At 52.4% G+C, this 16020-nt stretch overlaps 1 protein-coding gene across 6 annotated transcripts in view; it reads left to right on the top strand.

Annotated features, from left to right (window-relative positions):
* The window catches only part of LOC137532355 (NACHT, LRR and PYD domains-containing protein 3-like), a 374258-nt gene that overhangs the window by 133385 nt on the left and 224853 nt on the right, over positions 1–16020 (top strand). The gene's annotated exons all lie outside the window — the stretch shown is intronic.

The following is a 16020-nucleotide window of genomic DNA, read 5'->3' as shown; positions in this document are numbered from 1 at the left end:
ATAGGCAGAGGTACAGAATCACTAGGCAAAAGAGAGGTCAGAGCAAGGCAGAAAGTCAAACACAGTAATAATAAACAGTAATAATAATAATCCTAAGCTAGTGTGAATCCCTGGGGTCCTGCCGGTTCAAGCACACACGGATCTGACTAGGTCTGAGAGCTTTAACTGTGAAGTTTCAGCAACAACGGGCAACTGACAGCTCAGATCTTAAATACCCGCTGTCAGGTCAGAAGCCCAGCCCAGAAGCACCCAACCAATCCACAGCGATGACAGACAAGATTGGTGTCAGCTGACCGCAAAGTCAGCTGACCCGTTTTCTCCGTCCATAAAGCTCCTGCCGCTCCGTGCGTGAGTGTGCGGACCTGCCCCCAATTGCAAAAGCCCTGTGCAATCTCCCCCGGCCGGCGAGAGACACGCTGGGTGACGTAACTGCAGCTGCCGTGATGCCCGGCCCGGAAGTCGCACCCACGCTGCCATCCAGAGAGGTGAGCTCACTAATACTGACAATTTTATTATCATTTTCCTTTCTCACATTCCCCAATAGTGACACCCATTGCAGTGACTGGGGAGGGATTATGGGAGATTGTGGCTGGTTTGGGGGTACATCCATACTGCAGCCCCCAGTACACCTGGCTCTGTGTATATGTGACACCCATTGCAGTGACTGGGGGAAGGATTATGGGGGCATTGTGGCTGGTTTGGGGGTACATCCATACTGCAGCCCCCAGTACACCTGGCTCTGCGTATATGTGACATACATTGCAGTGACTGGGGGAAGGATTATGGGGGCATTGTGGCTGGTTTGGGGGTACATCCATACTGCAGCCCCCAGTACACCTGACTCTGCGTATATGTGACACCCATTGCAGTGACTGGGGGAGGGATTATGGGGGGGGATTGTGGCTGGTTTGGGGGTACATCCATACTGCAGCCCCCAGTACACCTGGCTCTGCGTATATGTGACACCCATTGCAGTGACTGGGGGAGGGATTATGGGGGGGGATTGTGGCTGGTTTGGGGGGTACATACATACTGCAGCCCCCAGTACACCTGGCTCTGTGTATATGTGACACCCATTGCAGTGACTGGGGGAGGGATTATGGGGGGGATTGTGGCTGGTTTGGGGGGTACATACATACTGCAGCCCCCAGTACACCTGGCTCTGTGTATATGTGACATACATTGCAGTGACTGGGGGAAGGATTATGGGGGCATTGTGGCTGGTTTGGGGGTACATCCATATTGCAGCCCCCAGTACACCTGACTCTGCGTATATGTGACACCCATTGCAGTGACTGGGGGAAGGATTATGGGGGCATTGTGGCTGGTTTGGGGGTACACCCATACTGCAGCCCCCAGTACACCTGGCTCTGTGTATATGTGACTCCCATTGCAGTGACTGGGGGAGGGATTATGGGAGGAGTGTGGCTGGTTTGGGGGTACATCCATACTGCAGCCCCCAGTACACCTGGCTCTGTGTATATGTGACAAATAAGGGCATTTCAAGGCTGTAGACAAATGAATAAATGGCCATGTCTGCAGGTTCTGTGTTGTCTATAAGATCCATACAGACGTATCCATATTCACCATATCCAATGTCTTCTACAACATTTCTGGTCCTCCTATACACTATATACAGTGGGTTGCAAAAGTATTCGGCCCTCTTGAAGTTTTCCACATTTTGTCACATTACTGCCACAAACATGAATCAATTTTATTGGAATTCCACATGAAAGACCAATACAAAGTGGTGTACATGTGAGAAGTGGATCGAAAATCATTCATCATTCTAAACATTTTTTACAAATAAATAACTGCAAAGTAGTGTGTGCGTAATTATTCTGCCCCCTGAGTCAATACTTTGTAGAACCACCTTTTGCTGCAATTACAGCTGCCAGTCTTTTAGGGTATTGTCACCGAACAGCCGTGAGAAACGCAGGTGAAACTGGAGAATTCACCTGATCTGTTTCTGATAACGCAGCCTGCGATCGATGCGAATGGCCGATGAAATGGCCTCATCGATTGTTCTGGGCTCGGGCTGACACAGCATCAGATCGGAGACCTCATCAGATAGGCCTGACAAAAAGCAATCCAACAGGGCATAGGTGTCCCACCTAGCTGTAACTGACCACCTTCTAAATTCAGCCGCATAATCTTCAACCGAACCTTTGCCCTGACGCAAAAGCTTGAGCTTCCGCTCAGAAGTCGAGGCAAGTTCCGGATCGTCGTAAATTACTGCCATGGCTTTAAAGAATTCCTCCACAGAGGTAAGGGCTAAGTCACCGGCAGGCAAATTGTACGCCCAGGTCTGGGAGTCACCACATAGCAAGGTTTTAATAAATATGACCCTTTGGGCCTCAGTCCCCGAGGATCAGGGTCTCAACTCGAAATACGATAACACTCTACTCTTAAAATTCTGGAAGTCAGACTTGTGGCCGGAAAATTTATCAGGTACGGGCATACGTATGTCATCACTAGGAGGGGATCGCACCTCATCGACTGACGTCTGGAGGGTTCGCACAGAGCCTGATAGGGCATCAATTAATGCTTTGTGCTGGCCCAGTGCTTGATGGATGTTATCCACCAAAGTGGCAAGCACACCCAGAGGGTCAGCGCGTGCGTCCATCAGTATTTTGGTCTGGCGTTCTGTAACGATCGGTGTAACACAGAGAGGGTCTGATTACCGGTGATCTGCAGTATCACTGGGAATACAGATGTATACCCGATTATTAATGATCTGCAGTATCACCGATAATCAGATATACAAGCTAACCTCTGGACACCTGAGTAGGAGTGCTTGGTGCAACAGTAATACTAGAGGGCTAGGCCTCAGTACAGTAAGGATTACAGCTCCAGCTGGTCCCGGCACACTTTTGGATCTGACTCAGGTCTGCGTGCTACCACGTAGTGATCGCAACGCCAGACAACCGGCAACTGAACAGCCAGCAGTATATATACCAGGACACTCTCCAGGCCCCTCCCTAAGTGCTGGACCAATGAGAGGTGTTGAAAATGTCAGCTGACCAGCCTGGTCAGCTGACTCACTTCTGGGTGTCATATAAGCTCTGCCTCTGCGCGCGCGCGCGTGTCACTCTGAATCTTGGTGGACTATCAGTCCCAGCCACAGCAGTACTGTCTTGCAATGTGCCCGCTGAGCTGTGCGCGGGGTTGTCCGCACCGCCCTCAGTACCGCCGGCGGCCCCCCCGCGCTGGGTCAGTGTGTCTGTGGCAGACCCATGCGCGCTAACCGACGCGTCCAACGCGGCAGTTTTTCCGCGTTCCGCCACGCCATGCGCGGAAAGAGCCGCCTCCTGCTGACTTCTAGCGGCGGCTCTTCCGCGTTTCTTTACAGGTGGCAATAGTATGGACGTAACGTATGTGGATGATGGACCACCTGAAGTTGGTGCAGTTGAGGAGGTTTCTGAGGAAAGCGCAGCTGGCCAGGAGGATTATGATGACGATTATACGGATACCACATATGTTCCCGGTAGAGGAGATGACCAGGGGGACAGTTCAGAGGAGGATTCAGAGAGGACTAGGAGTAGACGACTCCATGATAGAAGCAGAGGGAGCTCGTCCTCAGAAACAGCTGGGGGCAGTGTCCGGCGCCATGTATCGCCAGCTATGGCCAGACAGCCAACATGCCCTTCAACGTCAGCTGCTGATGCCACCGTAGCGCCATCAGCCCAGGGGGGGCTCAAAGGTTTGGAAATTTTTTAACGTGTGTGTCTCAGATCGGAGCAAAGCCATCTGTTGTCTCTGCCAGCAAAAATTGAGCCGTGGAAAGGCCAACTCTCACGTAGGGACAAGTGCCTTACGAAGGCACCTGGAGAGAAGGCACAAACAGCTATGGCAAGAACACCAGAGGAAAAGCAGCACCCCTCAAAAGACAAGCCACCCTCCTTCTCCTCTTCCTCCTTCAGGTGCATCGTCTTCATCCACTTTCTCCCTTGCACCTTCACAGCCACCCTCCTCCACACCACCTCTTCCCTTCAGCGGTTCCTTCTCCTCTGCCCACAGCAGTACCCAGCTGTCCGTGAAGGAAGTATTTGAGCGGAAGAAGCAAATGTCTGCCAGTCACCCTCTTGCCCGGCGTCTGACAGCTGGCGTGGCGGAACTATTAGCTCGCCAGCTATTACCATACAAGCTGGTGGAGTCGGAGGCTTTTCGTAAGTTTGTGGCCATTGGTACACCGCAGTGGAAGATACCAGGCCGCAATTATTTTTCACAAAAGGCCATACCCAAACTGTACCGTGCAGTTGAGAGGAAAGTGGTGTCATCTCTGGCACACAGCGTTGGGTCAAGGGTCTACCTGACCACGGATGCCTGGTCTGCCAAGCACGGGCAGGGCCACTACATTACATACACAGCCCATTGGATCAACCTGGTGACCGATGGCAGCAAGCAGTGAGTACGTGGCTGCGCAGAGGACCGACTTGTCACACCTCCACGGCTTGCAGGCAGGCCTTCAATCCCCTCCTCTGCACCTGCTATCACCGCTTCGCTGTCGTCATCCTCCTCCTCCTTGGCTGGTGCCGCCATCTCCTCTCCAGCTACACAGCCCCAGCACCCCAGGGCCTATGCTGCATGCCAGGTGCGACGGTGTCATGCAGTGTTAGACATGTCTTACCTGAAAGCGGAGAGTCAGACTGGAGCAGCTCTCCTGGCTGCTCTTAACAAACAGGTGGAGCAATGGCTGACCCCGCACAAGCTTGAGATCGGCAACGTGGTGTGTGACAACGGCAGCAATCTCATTGCTGCGTTGAATTTGGGAAAGCTGACACACATACCCTGCATGGCACATGTGCTTAATCTGGTCGTGCAAAGATTTGTGTCCAAGTACCCAGGCTTAGAGGACGTCCTGAAGCAGGCCAGGAAGTTGTGTGGGCATTTCAGGCGCTCTTACAAGGCCATGGCACGCTTTGCGGAGATTCAGCGTAGAATCAACTTGCCGGTGAGACGCCTGATTTGCGATAGCCCGACTCGCTGGAATTCCACGCTGCTGATGTTCTCTCGCCTGCTAGACCAGGAGAAAGCCATCACCCAGTACCTGTATCATTACAGTACAAGGACACAATCTGGGAGGATGGGGATGTTGTGGCCCAACAACTGGACACTGATGCGAAATGCATGCAGGGTCATGGAGCCCTTTGAGGAGGTGACCAAACTGGTGAGTTGCGATGAGGGCACCATCAGCGACTTGATCCCCTACGCCTACTTCCTGGAGCGTGCCGTGCGTAGAGTGGTGGATACAGCTGTGGATGAGCGTGAACAAGAAGAGTTAGTGCAGCAGGAGTCGTGGGAGCCATTTACACACGAACCCGATGTTTCCACAACACCGGCGGCAGCACAGAGGGGGGAGGAGGAGGAGGAAGAAGAGGAGTCGTGTGGGGAAGGAGAGGAGTCAGACTCTGATGATGGTGATGATGAGTAAGGTGTTTCTGTGGAGGAGGAAGAGGCGGTGGAACGAGAACAACCGCGGCAGCCATCACAGGGGGCTTCTGCTGCTCCACGTTCCCGTGGTATTGTTCGTGGTTGGGGGGAGGAAGAGGAGTTGCGTCCCGTCACTGAGGAAGAGCAAGGGGAGATGGAGAGTACGTCTGCATCCAGCTTTGTGCAGATGTCCTCCTTCATGTTGTCCACCCTGTTGAGGGACCCCAGTATCAAAAAACTCAAGACAAATGACCTGTACTGGGTGGCCACGCTACTAGACCCTCGGTACAGGCACAAAGTGGCGGACCTGTTACCAACTCAACAGAAGGCGGAAAAGATGCAGCACTTGCAGAACAAGCTGTCGATGATGCTTTACAATGCATTTAAGGGGGATGTGGCTGCAAAACGCAATCAAGGTACCACTGGCAGTAACCCTCCTCCTCCCAAGTCCACGCAGGCAAGGACAGGACGCTCCAGCGATCTCAGGGTGATGTCGGACATGCGGACGTTCTTTAGTCCAACTCCTCGCCATAATCCTTCCGGATCCACCCTCCAACAACGCCTGGAGCGGCAGGTAGCAGACTACCTGGCCTTGAGTGTGGATGTAGACTGTGCGAAAAGCGACGATGAACCCTTGGACTACTGGTTGCGCAGGCTTGACCTGTGGCCAGAGCTGTCCCAATTTGCCATACAACTTCTCTCTTGCCCTGCCGCAAGCGTCCTGTCAGAAAGGACCTTCAGTGCAGCTGGAGGCATAGTTACTGAGAAGAGAAGTCGCCTAAGTCACGACAGTGTTTAGTACCTGACCTTTATCAAAATGAATGAGGAATGGATCACGGAGGGCTACTGCACGACCGAAGACTAAGTCAGTCCCCACACACAGCATCTCTGCCTGCAGGCCGCTTGACTGCCTTCTCCGCCACTACCGACAGGGTCCAGGACTCTAGGCGGATTCCTGAATTTTTAAGGCCGCTGCTAGCAGCGGCTGCTACACTAATTTTTCTGGTGCGTGTACATGTGTCCATCCCCCTTCGGGATTATTACCTTGCCGCGGTGAAGGGGCTTGCGCATCACAATGAAGCAATGACCGCCGGCTATTTGAGTGTCTCGGGTGGGGGTGGCACACAAAAGATAATAAGGTCGTTGCTTCATTGTGGTCAGACCAAATTTGATCAGCTGGACAGTCACTGTTCTGTCATTCAGCTACATCAGCCGGGCGAGCATATGGGCTTAAAAGCCACCATCACCTGCACTCTCGTCATGGTGCGCACCAGTCCAGCACGGCCGTCACTACACAAACGGCTGTTTGCAGTCACTGCATACCTTTCGCTACATCTGTGACTGCACATTATACCTGGCAGTCAGTGCATAACTTGCACTTGAATGGATACACTTTTAAACCATTTAAAATTACAACCATCTAAACTTTCAAACAATTTAAAAATACAACCATCTAAACTTTCAAACAATTTAAAAATACAACCATCTATCATTTTCAAAAAATTTAAAAAAAGGGCAAAAAAACTTGCCCTCCATAAAACATTCTTGGCAAATGCTTTCGACTTGGTTTGTCTTCCGCTGGCTCAAGGGTCCATCTGACCACAGATGCCTGGTCTACAAAGCACGGTCAGGGCAGCTACAGCATGGGTCTCAGCAGGCTCCCACTTCAAGCCGGATCCAACCTTCATTCCCCGCGGTGACAATGGCAGACTTGCCCTCCATAACGGATTCCCGTTAAAGGATTTAAAGTTAATTCATTTCAAATACACAGCAGGGCCTCGAAAGTCCACCTCCTGTATTGTTATTTTTGGTCACTACCTCGGGGCGGGCGTGCATGCCTGCCTGCTGCCCTCCTTGGATTTGTAGTGGTAGCCGTTTCTCAGGCTCCACACCGGATTCCATCCCTCATTCCCCGGCCATTACCCGGGGTCACAAATGGCAGACTTGCCCGCCTCCATATGATTCTCGTGAAAGGAATGTGGTGTCATCTTTGCCCGCCATAACTGGTTCTCGTTAAAGGATTTAAAGTACATTCATTTCAAATACACAACAGGGCCTCGAAAGTCCTCCTCCTGTATTGTTATTTTTGGTCACTACCTCGGGGCGGGCGGGCGTGCATGCCTGCCCGCTGCCCTCCTTGGATGTGTAGTGGTAGCCGTTGCTCAGGCTCCACACCGGATTCAAACCCCTCATTCCCCGGCCATTACCCGGGGTCACAATGGCAGACTTGCCTGCCTCCACAGGATTCTCATTGTAGCGGTACTGAACAAGTACACAGCAAGTAGAAAATGTAAATTAAAAACAAAACGTAAGCTTTTTAACAATGCCATGGAAAGTTGAGAAGGAAGTCACACATTACCTGACATCACTGAGTGAGGAAGAGCAATTTCGCCATGTTGCGCAGTAGTCCAGCATGGCCGTCACTACACAAAGCTGTTTGCGGTGCGGTACACAGTGAGTTTGGTGTGTCAGTGTGAAGCAGTACTCTAATTACACTCCCTGATTGATGTATACACATGCAAGATGTTTGAAAGCACGTTAGGCCTGCAATTTAGCATTCAATGTGATTTCTGCCCTTAAAACGCTGCTTTGCGTCACATCCAGATTTTTCACCGGGACTTTTGGCATGTATCCCACTCCGCCATGCTCCCCTCCAGGTGTTAGACCCCTTGACACATCTTTTCTATCACTTTTGTGGCCAGCATAATTTTTTCTATTTTTCAAAGTTCGCCTCCCCATTGAAGTCTATTGCGGTTCGCGAACTTTTCCGCGAACCGAACCTTCCGCGGAAGTTCGCGAACCCGGTTCGCGAACCGAAAATCGGCGGTTCGCGACATCTCTACCGCTCACACATGCCTGCCCCTCCTGGCCCCCTGCCACATCATTACCCCAGCACTCCTCAGCGTCTCTGCGTCCCTCTCTGCACATGCGCACTGCAAAAATACACACACACAGGGGCATGGGACGCAGAGACACTTGTGTTTTATTAGGTAGGATAGCTATTTACTTAGCAGGGTGTGTGAAAAAAAGCAAATGAAAATCCATGTAAGCTCCCTCAGTGATATAAAGTGTTTCCTGTAACAGAAATGCTGTTTTCAGCTCTATTTCACATGTAAGCAAGGAGATCCGTACTGAAAGACTTATTGCAATTCCTGATATCAATGTAGGGACACCTTTATTTAGGACATGATGGAGTCTCCTGTAATTGTCCGGTAACATCTCCTCTTTGTCTGCAGTCTGGATTATAATAAACAGACCTCACATTCTGCACAGGTGATAGGAGGCATCCTGGGCTTTCCAATCAGTAAAAAGCACCCCCTGCATGCCCAGAGGCACCCCTTGTAACACTGATATAGATGGGACAGAGATCATCCCATTTACCCTATTCTGACAATGTGGGGGATGGGTGCCCTCCTGTGTGAGTCAGTCTGCTGTGTGAGGTGACCTGAACTCACTGTAGCACGGCTTAATATTGTTCACTAATGTCTATGAGGTTCCAACTGTTGCCTGCAAGTGGTAATAATGGAATATTCATATGTCACATATAGGGTTGCAACGGTATGAAATTCCACGGTATGATAACCGTCAAAAAAAATACCACGGTATGACTGTATTATGGTATACGGTATTAAACAATTATTTGGACCCGGCCCCCCACCACCACCACCCCAGTAGTAGTTGCCCGCACCATAGGTAGCCAGGGATAGGTGTAGCTGAAATTAGGTAGCCGCAGCATAGGTAGCCAGGGATAGGTGTAGCTGAAATTAGGTAGCCGCAGCATAGGTAGCCAGGGATAGGTGTAGCCAGAATTAGGTGGCCAAAGCATAGGTTGCCAGGCATAGGTGTAGCCAGGATTGGTGCCTGCAGTAGAGAGAGCCAGGGCTAGCTGTAGCCAGGATTGGTGCCCAAAGTTTAGAGAGCCAGGGATAGGTGTAGCCAAAATTAGGTGTCCGCAGCATAGGTAGCCAGGGATAGGTGTAGCCTGGATTGGTGCCCACAGTATAGAGAGCCAGGGATAGGTTTAGCCAGCATTGGTGCCCGCAGTATAGAGAGCCAGGGATAGGTGTAGCCAGGATTTGTGGCCGCAGTATAGAGAGCCAGGTACAAGTGTAGCCAGGATTGGTGCCTGCAGTAGAGAGAGCCAGGGCTAGCTGTAGCCAGGATTGGTGCCCAAAGTTTAGAGAGCCAGGGATAGGTGTAGCCAGAATTAGGTGGCCGCAGCATAGGTAGCCAGGGATAGGTGTAGCCAGGATTGGTGCCCACAGTATAGAGAGCCAGGGATAGGTGTAGCCAGGATTGGTGCCCGCAGTATAGAGAGCCAGGGATAGGTGTAGCCAGGATTGGTGCCCGCAGTATAGAGAGCCAGGGATAGGTGTAGCCAGGATTGGTGCCTGTAGTATAGAGAGCCAGGGATAGGTGTAGCCAGGATTGGTGCCCACAGCCCACAGTATAGAGAGCCAGGGATAGTTTTAGCCAGGATTGGTGCCTGCAGTATAGAGAGCCAGGGATAGGTGTAGTCAGGATTGGTGCCCGCAATATAGAGAGCCAGGGATAGGTGTAGCCAGGATTGGTGCCCGCAATATAGAGAGCCAGGGATAGGTGTAGCCAGGATTGGTGCCCGCAGTATAGAGAGCCAGGGATAGGTGTAGCCAGGATTGGTGCCCGCAGCCCATAGTATAGAGAGCCAGGGATAGTTGTAGCCAGGATTGGTGCCCGCACCATAGGTAGCCAGGGAAAGGTGTAGCTGGAATTAGGTAGCCGCAGCATAGGTAGCCAGGGATAGGTGTAGCCAGAATTAGGTGGCTGAAGCATAGGTTGCCAGGGATAGGTGTAGCCAGGATTGGTGCCTGCAGTAGAGAGAGCCAGGGCTAGCTGTAGCCAGGATTGGTGCCCAAAGTTTAGAGAGCCAGGGATAGGTGTAGCCAAAATTAGGTGTCCGCAGCATAGGTAGCCAGGGATAGGTGTAGCCAGGATTGGTGCCCACAGTCAGGGCCGGCCTTTGACCTGAGCGACCTGAGCGATCGCTCAGGGCGCCGGCTTCTAGGGGGGCGCTCCTGCCGCCTGTCTCGCTGCTGCCCGGCTGGGTCCGTCGCGCTCCGCCCCCTGGTGCCGCTGCTGGGGGAGATGGGGCGAACAGGTCCATGCGGCTTCCGTGATGGAGAGGGCGCTGCGGGGAGAGCGGCCCGACCTCTCCCTCCCTTCCTCTCCTGGGCCGCCCTCCGTGCGCCCCCTCCGATGCACAGTGCAGAGTGCAGCAGGAAGCATTAAGTAGAGCAACTCACCTCCCTGGATCCAAGCGCCGTTCTCTTGCCGCTGGTCTCCTCCTGTACATAGCTGCTGATACACACTAAATTAGTGTGTATCAGCGGCTATGTAGAGGAGGAGACCAGCAGCAAGAGAACGGCGCTCGGATCCAGGGAGGTGAGTTGCTCTACTTAATGCTTCCTGCTGCACTCTGCACTGTGCATCGGAGGGGGCGCACGGAGGGCGGCCCAGGAGAGGAAGGGAGGGAGAGGTCGGGCCGCCCTCCCCGCAGCTGCGGCTCCAGTATGAGGGGAGGGAGGGTACCTACCTATCTAGCCTATACTGAGGGAACCTACCTATCTAACCTATACTGGGGGTAACTACCTATCTAACCTATACTGGGGGTACCTACCTATCTAGCCTATACTGGGGGCAACTACCTATCTAACCTATACTGGGGGTACCTACCTATCTAACCTATACTGGGGGCAGCTACCTATCTAACCTATACTGTGGGCAGCTACCTATCTAACCTATACTGGGGGTACCTACCTATCTAACCTATATTGGGGGCAGCTACCTATCTAGCCTATACTGGGGGCAGCTACCTATCTAACCTATACTGGGGGTACCTACCTATCTAGCCTATACTGGGGGTACCTACCTATCTAGCCTATACTGGGGGTACCTACCTATCTAGCCTATACTGGCGGTACCTACCTATCTAACCTATACTGGGGGCAGCTACCTATCTAATCTATACTGGGTCAGTTACCTATCTAACCTATATAGCGGGTACCTACCTATCTTACCTATATTGCAGGTACCTACCTATCTAACCTATATTGCAGGTACCTACCTATCTAACCTATATTGCAGGTACCTACCTATCTTACCTATACACAGGGGGCAGCTACCTATCTAACCTGTACTGGGGGCACCTACCTATCTAAACTATATCTGGTACACATGCCTATCTAACCTATACTGGGGCAACTGCACTGGCTACCTATACTGGGGGCACCTACTTGGCTAACCTATACTGGGGGGATCAATAGCTGGCTACCTTTACTGGGTCACCTATGCCTGGCTACCTATACTGGGGGGACTTATAGCTATATGTCAGGAATCAGGATGGATGGAGGCGCGCTGAGCCCCACGCTGCTGCAGAGAAGCGCGCAGCACGTGTGCCACCAGCCCTGTGACAATGTCCTGAGTGACGAGACCTTCTCCTCTCCTGCTCCCAGAATCCCGGCACCTACACTGGCACTAAGTCTGCAGACTGCTCTGCAGACAGTAAGAAGAGAAGACTGACCAGCAAAAAGTAAGGCTCCCCATCCCCAACCTAAGTGCTCAGGGCGCTGTGAAACCTAAGGCCGGCCCTGCCCACAGTATAGAGAGCCAGGGAAAGGTTAAGCCAGCATTGGTGCCCGCAGTATAGAGAGCCAGGGATAGGTGTAGCCAGGATTGGTGCCCGCAGTATAGAGAGCCAGGGATAGGTTTAGCCAGCATTGGTGCCCGCAGTATAGAGAGCCAGGGACAAGTGTAGCCAGGATTGGTGCCCGCAGTATAGAGAGCCAGGGATAGGTGTAGCCAGAATTAGGTGGCCGCAGCATAGGTAGCCAGGGATAGGTGTAGCCAGGATTGGTGCCCGCAGTAGAGAGCCAGGATAGGTGTAGCCAGGATTGGTGCCTTCAGTATAGAGAGCCAGGGATAGGTTTAGCCAGGATAGGTGCCTGCAGCATAGGTAGCCAGGGATAGGTGTAGCCAGGATTGGTGCCCGCAGTATAGAGAGCCAGGGATAGGTGTAGCCAGCATTGGTGCCCGCAGTATAGAGAGCCAGGGATAGGTGTAGCCAGGATTGGTGCCTGTAGTATAGAGAGCCAGGGATAGGTGTAGCCAGGATTGGTGCCCACAGCCCACAGTATAGAGAGCCAGGGATAGTTGTAGCCAGGATTGGTGCCCACAGTATAGAGAGCCAGGGATAGGTGTAGCCAGGATTGGTGCCTGCAGTATAGAGAGCCAGGGATAGGTGTAGCCAGGATTGGTGCCCGTAGTATAGAGAGCCAGGGATAGGTGTAGCCAGCATTGGTGCCCGCAGTATAGAGAGCCAGGGATAGGTGTAGCCAGGATTGGTGCCTGTAGTATAGAGAGCCAGGGATAGGTGTAGCCAGGATTGGTGCCCACAGCCCACAGTATAGAGAGCCAGGGATAGTTGTAGCCAGGATTGGTGCCCACAGTATAGAGAGCCAGGGATAGGTGTAGCCAGGATTGGTGCCTGCAGTATAGAGAGCCAGGGATAGGTGTAGCCAGGATTGGTGCCCGTAGTATAGAGAGCCAGGGATAGGTGTAGCCAGGATTGGTGCCCGCAATATAGAGAGCCAGGGATAGGTGTAGCCAGGATTGGTGCCCGCAGTATAGAGAGCCAGGGATAGGTGTAGCCAGGATTGGTGCCTGCAGTATAGAGAGCCAGGGATAGGTGTAGCCAGGATTGGTGCCTGTAGTATAGAGAGCCAGGGATAGGTGTAGCCAGGATTGGTGCCCACAGTATAGAGAGCCAGGGATAGTTGTAGCCAGGATTGGTGCCCACAGTATAGAGAGCCAGGGATAGGTGTAGCCAGGATTGGTGCCTGTAGTATAGAGAGCCAGGGATAGGTGTAGCCAGGATTGGTGCCCGTAGTATAGAGAGCCAGGGATAGGTGTAGCCAGGATTGGTGCCCGCAGTATAGAGAGCCAGGGATAGGTGTAGCCAGGATTGGTGCCTGCAGTATAAAAAGCCAGGGATAGGTGTAGCCAGGATTGGTGCCCGCAATATAGAGAGCCAGGGATAGGTGTAGCCAGGATTGGTGCCCGCAGTATAAAGAGCCAGGGATAGGTGTAGCCAGGATTAGTGCCCGCAGCCCACAGTATAGAGAGCCAGGGATAGTTGTAGCCAGGATTGGTGCCCACAGTATAGAGAGCCAGGGATAGGTGTAGCCAGGATTGGTGCCTGCAGTATAGAGAGCCAGGGATAGGTGTAGCCAGGATTGGTGCTCGTAGTATAGAGAGCCAGGGGTAGGTGTAGCCAGGATTGGTGCCCGCAGTATAGAGAGCCAGGGATAGGTGTAGCCAGGATTGGTGGCCGCAGTATAGAGAGCCAGGGATAGGTGTAGCCAGGATTGGTGCCCACAGCCCACAGTATAGAGAGCCAGGGATAGTTGTAGCCAGGATTGGTGCCCACAGTATAGAGAGCCAGGGATAGGTGTAGCCAGGATTGGTGCCCGCAGTTTAGAGAACCAGGGATAGGTGTAGCCAGGATTGGTGCCCGCAGTATAGAGAGCCAGGGATAGGTGTAGCCAGGATTGGTGCCCTCAGTATAGAGAGCCAGGGATAGGTGTAGCCAGGATTGGTGCCCGCAGTATAGAGAGCCAGGGATAGGTGTAGCCAGGATTTGTGGCCGCAGTATAGAGAGCCAGGGATAGGTGTAGCCAGGATTGGTGCCCGCAGTTTAGAGAGCCAGGGATAGGTGTAGCCAGGATTGGTGCCTGCAGTATAGAGAGCCAGGGATAGGTGTAGCCAGGATTGGTGCCCGCAGTTTAGAGAGCCAGTGATAGGTGTAGCCAGGATTGGTACCCGCAATATAGAGACCCAGGGATAGGTGTAGCCAGGATTGGTGCCCGCAATATAGAGAGCCTGGGATAGGTGTAGCCAGGATTGGTGCCAGCAGTATAGAGAGCCTGGGATAGGTGTAGCCAGGATTGGTGCCCGCAGTATAGAGAGCCAGGGATAGGTGTAGCCAGGATTGGTGCCCGCAGTATAGAGAGCCAGGGATAGGTGTAGCCAGGATTGGTGCCTGTAGTATAGAGAGCCAGGGATAGGTGTAGCCAGGATTGGTGCCCACAGCCCACAGTATAGAGAGCCAGGGATAGTTGTAGCCAGGATTCGTGCCCACAGTATAGAGAGCCAGGGATAGGTGTAGCCAGGATTGGTGCCTGCAGTATAGAGAGCCAGGGATAGGTGTAGCCAGGATTGGTGCCCGTAGTGTAGAGCCTAGGTTCTCAACATGTGGTACGCGTACCCCAGGGGGTACTTCTGATGGTTCCAGGGGGTACTCAGGCTTGATATATATAACCAAGAACAACAAATTTAGAGTTTTAGAAAATTATAAACCTTATTTAAACAAAGCCAAATTAGTATTTTAGCTAATTAAAAGCCATAGTAAATGTTTGTAAATTGTTTAGAACCAATTATCATGTACTACGATTCAATATATATTTGTCAAGGGGTAATTGTGATAATAATGTTTACTATGCTAGGGGGTACTTGGTGAGTTCAGGGTTTCAAAAGGGGTACATACCAATAAAATGTTGAGAAACACTGGTGTAGAGAACCAGGGATAGGTGTAGCCAGGATTGGTGCCCGCAGTATAGAGAGCCAGGGATAGGTGTAGCCAGGATTGGTGCCTGCAGTATAAAGAGCCAGGGATAGGTGTAGCCAGGATTGGTGCCCGCAATATAGAGAGCCAGGGATAGGTGTAGCCAGGATTGGTGCCCGCAGTATAGAGAGCCAGGGATAGGTGTAGCCAGGATTGGTGGCCGCAGTATAGAGAGCCAGGGATAGGTGTAGCCAGGATTGGTGCCCGCAGCCCACAGTATAGAGACCCAAGGGATAGTTGTAGCCAGGATTGGTGCCCACAGTATAGAGAGCCAGGGATAGGTGTAGCCAGGATTGGTGCCTGCAGTATAGAAAGCCAGGGATAGGTGTAGCCAGGATTGGTGCTCGTAGTATAGAGAGCCAGGGATAGGTGTAGCCATGATTGGTGCCCGCAGTATAGAGAGCCAGGGATAGGTGTAGCCAGGATTGGTGCCCGCAGTATAGAGAGCCAGGGATAGGTGTAGCCAGGATTGGTGCCCGCAGTATAGAGAGCCAGGGATAGGTGTAGCCAGGATTGGTGCCCGCAGTATAGAGAGCCAGGGATAGGTGTAGCCAGGATTGGTGGCCGCAGTATAGAGATCCAGGGATAGGTGTAGCCAGGATTGGTGCCCGCAGTTTAGAGAGCCAGGGATAGGTGTAGCCAGGATTGGTGCCTGCAGTATAGAGAGCCAGGGATAGGTGTAGCCAGGATTGGTGCCCGCAGTTTAGAGAGCCAGGGATAGGTGTAGCTAGGATTGGTGCCCGCAATATAGAGAGCCAGGGATAGGTGTAGCCAGGATTGGTGCCCGCAATATAGAGAGCCTGGGATAGGTGTAGCCAGGATTGGTGCCCACAGTATAGAGAGCCAGGGATTGGTGTAGCCAGGATTGGTGCCCACAGTATAGAGAGCCAGGGATAGGTGTAGCCAGGATTGGTGCCCGCAGTATAGAG

Source organism: Hyperolius riggenbachi, chromosome 1, assembly GCF_040937935.1.
Source record: "Hyperolius riggenbachi isolate aHypRig1 chromosome 1, aHypRig1.pri, whole genome shotgun sequence".
NCBI classification, from domain to species: domain Eukaryota; kingdom Metazoa; phylum Chordata; class Amphibia; order Anura; family Hyperoliidae; genus Hyperolius; species Hyperolius riggenbachi.
This window is presented reverse-complemented; position numbering and strand designations above follow the sequence as displayed.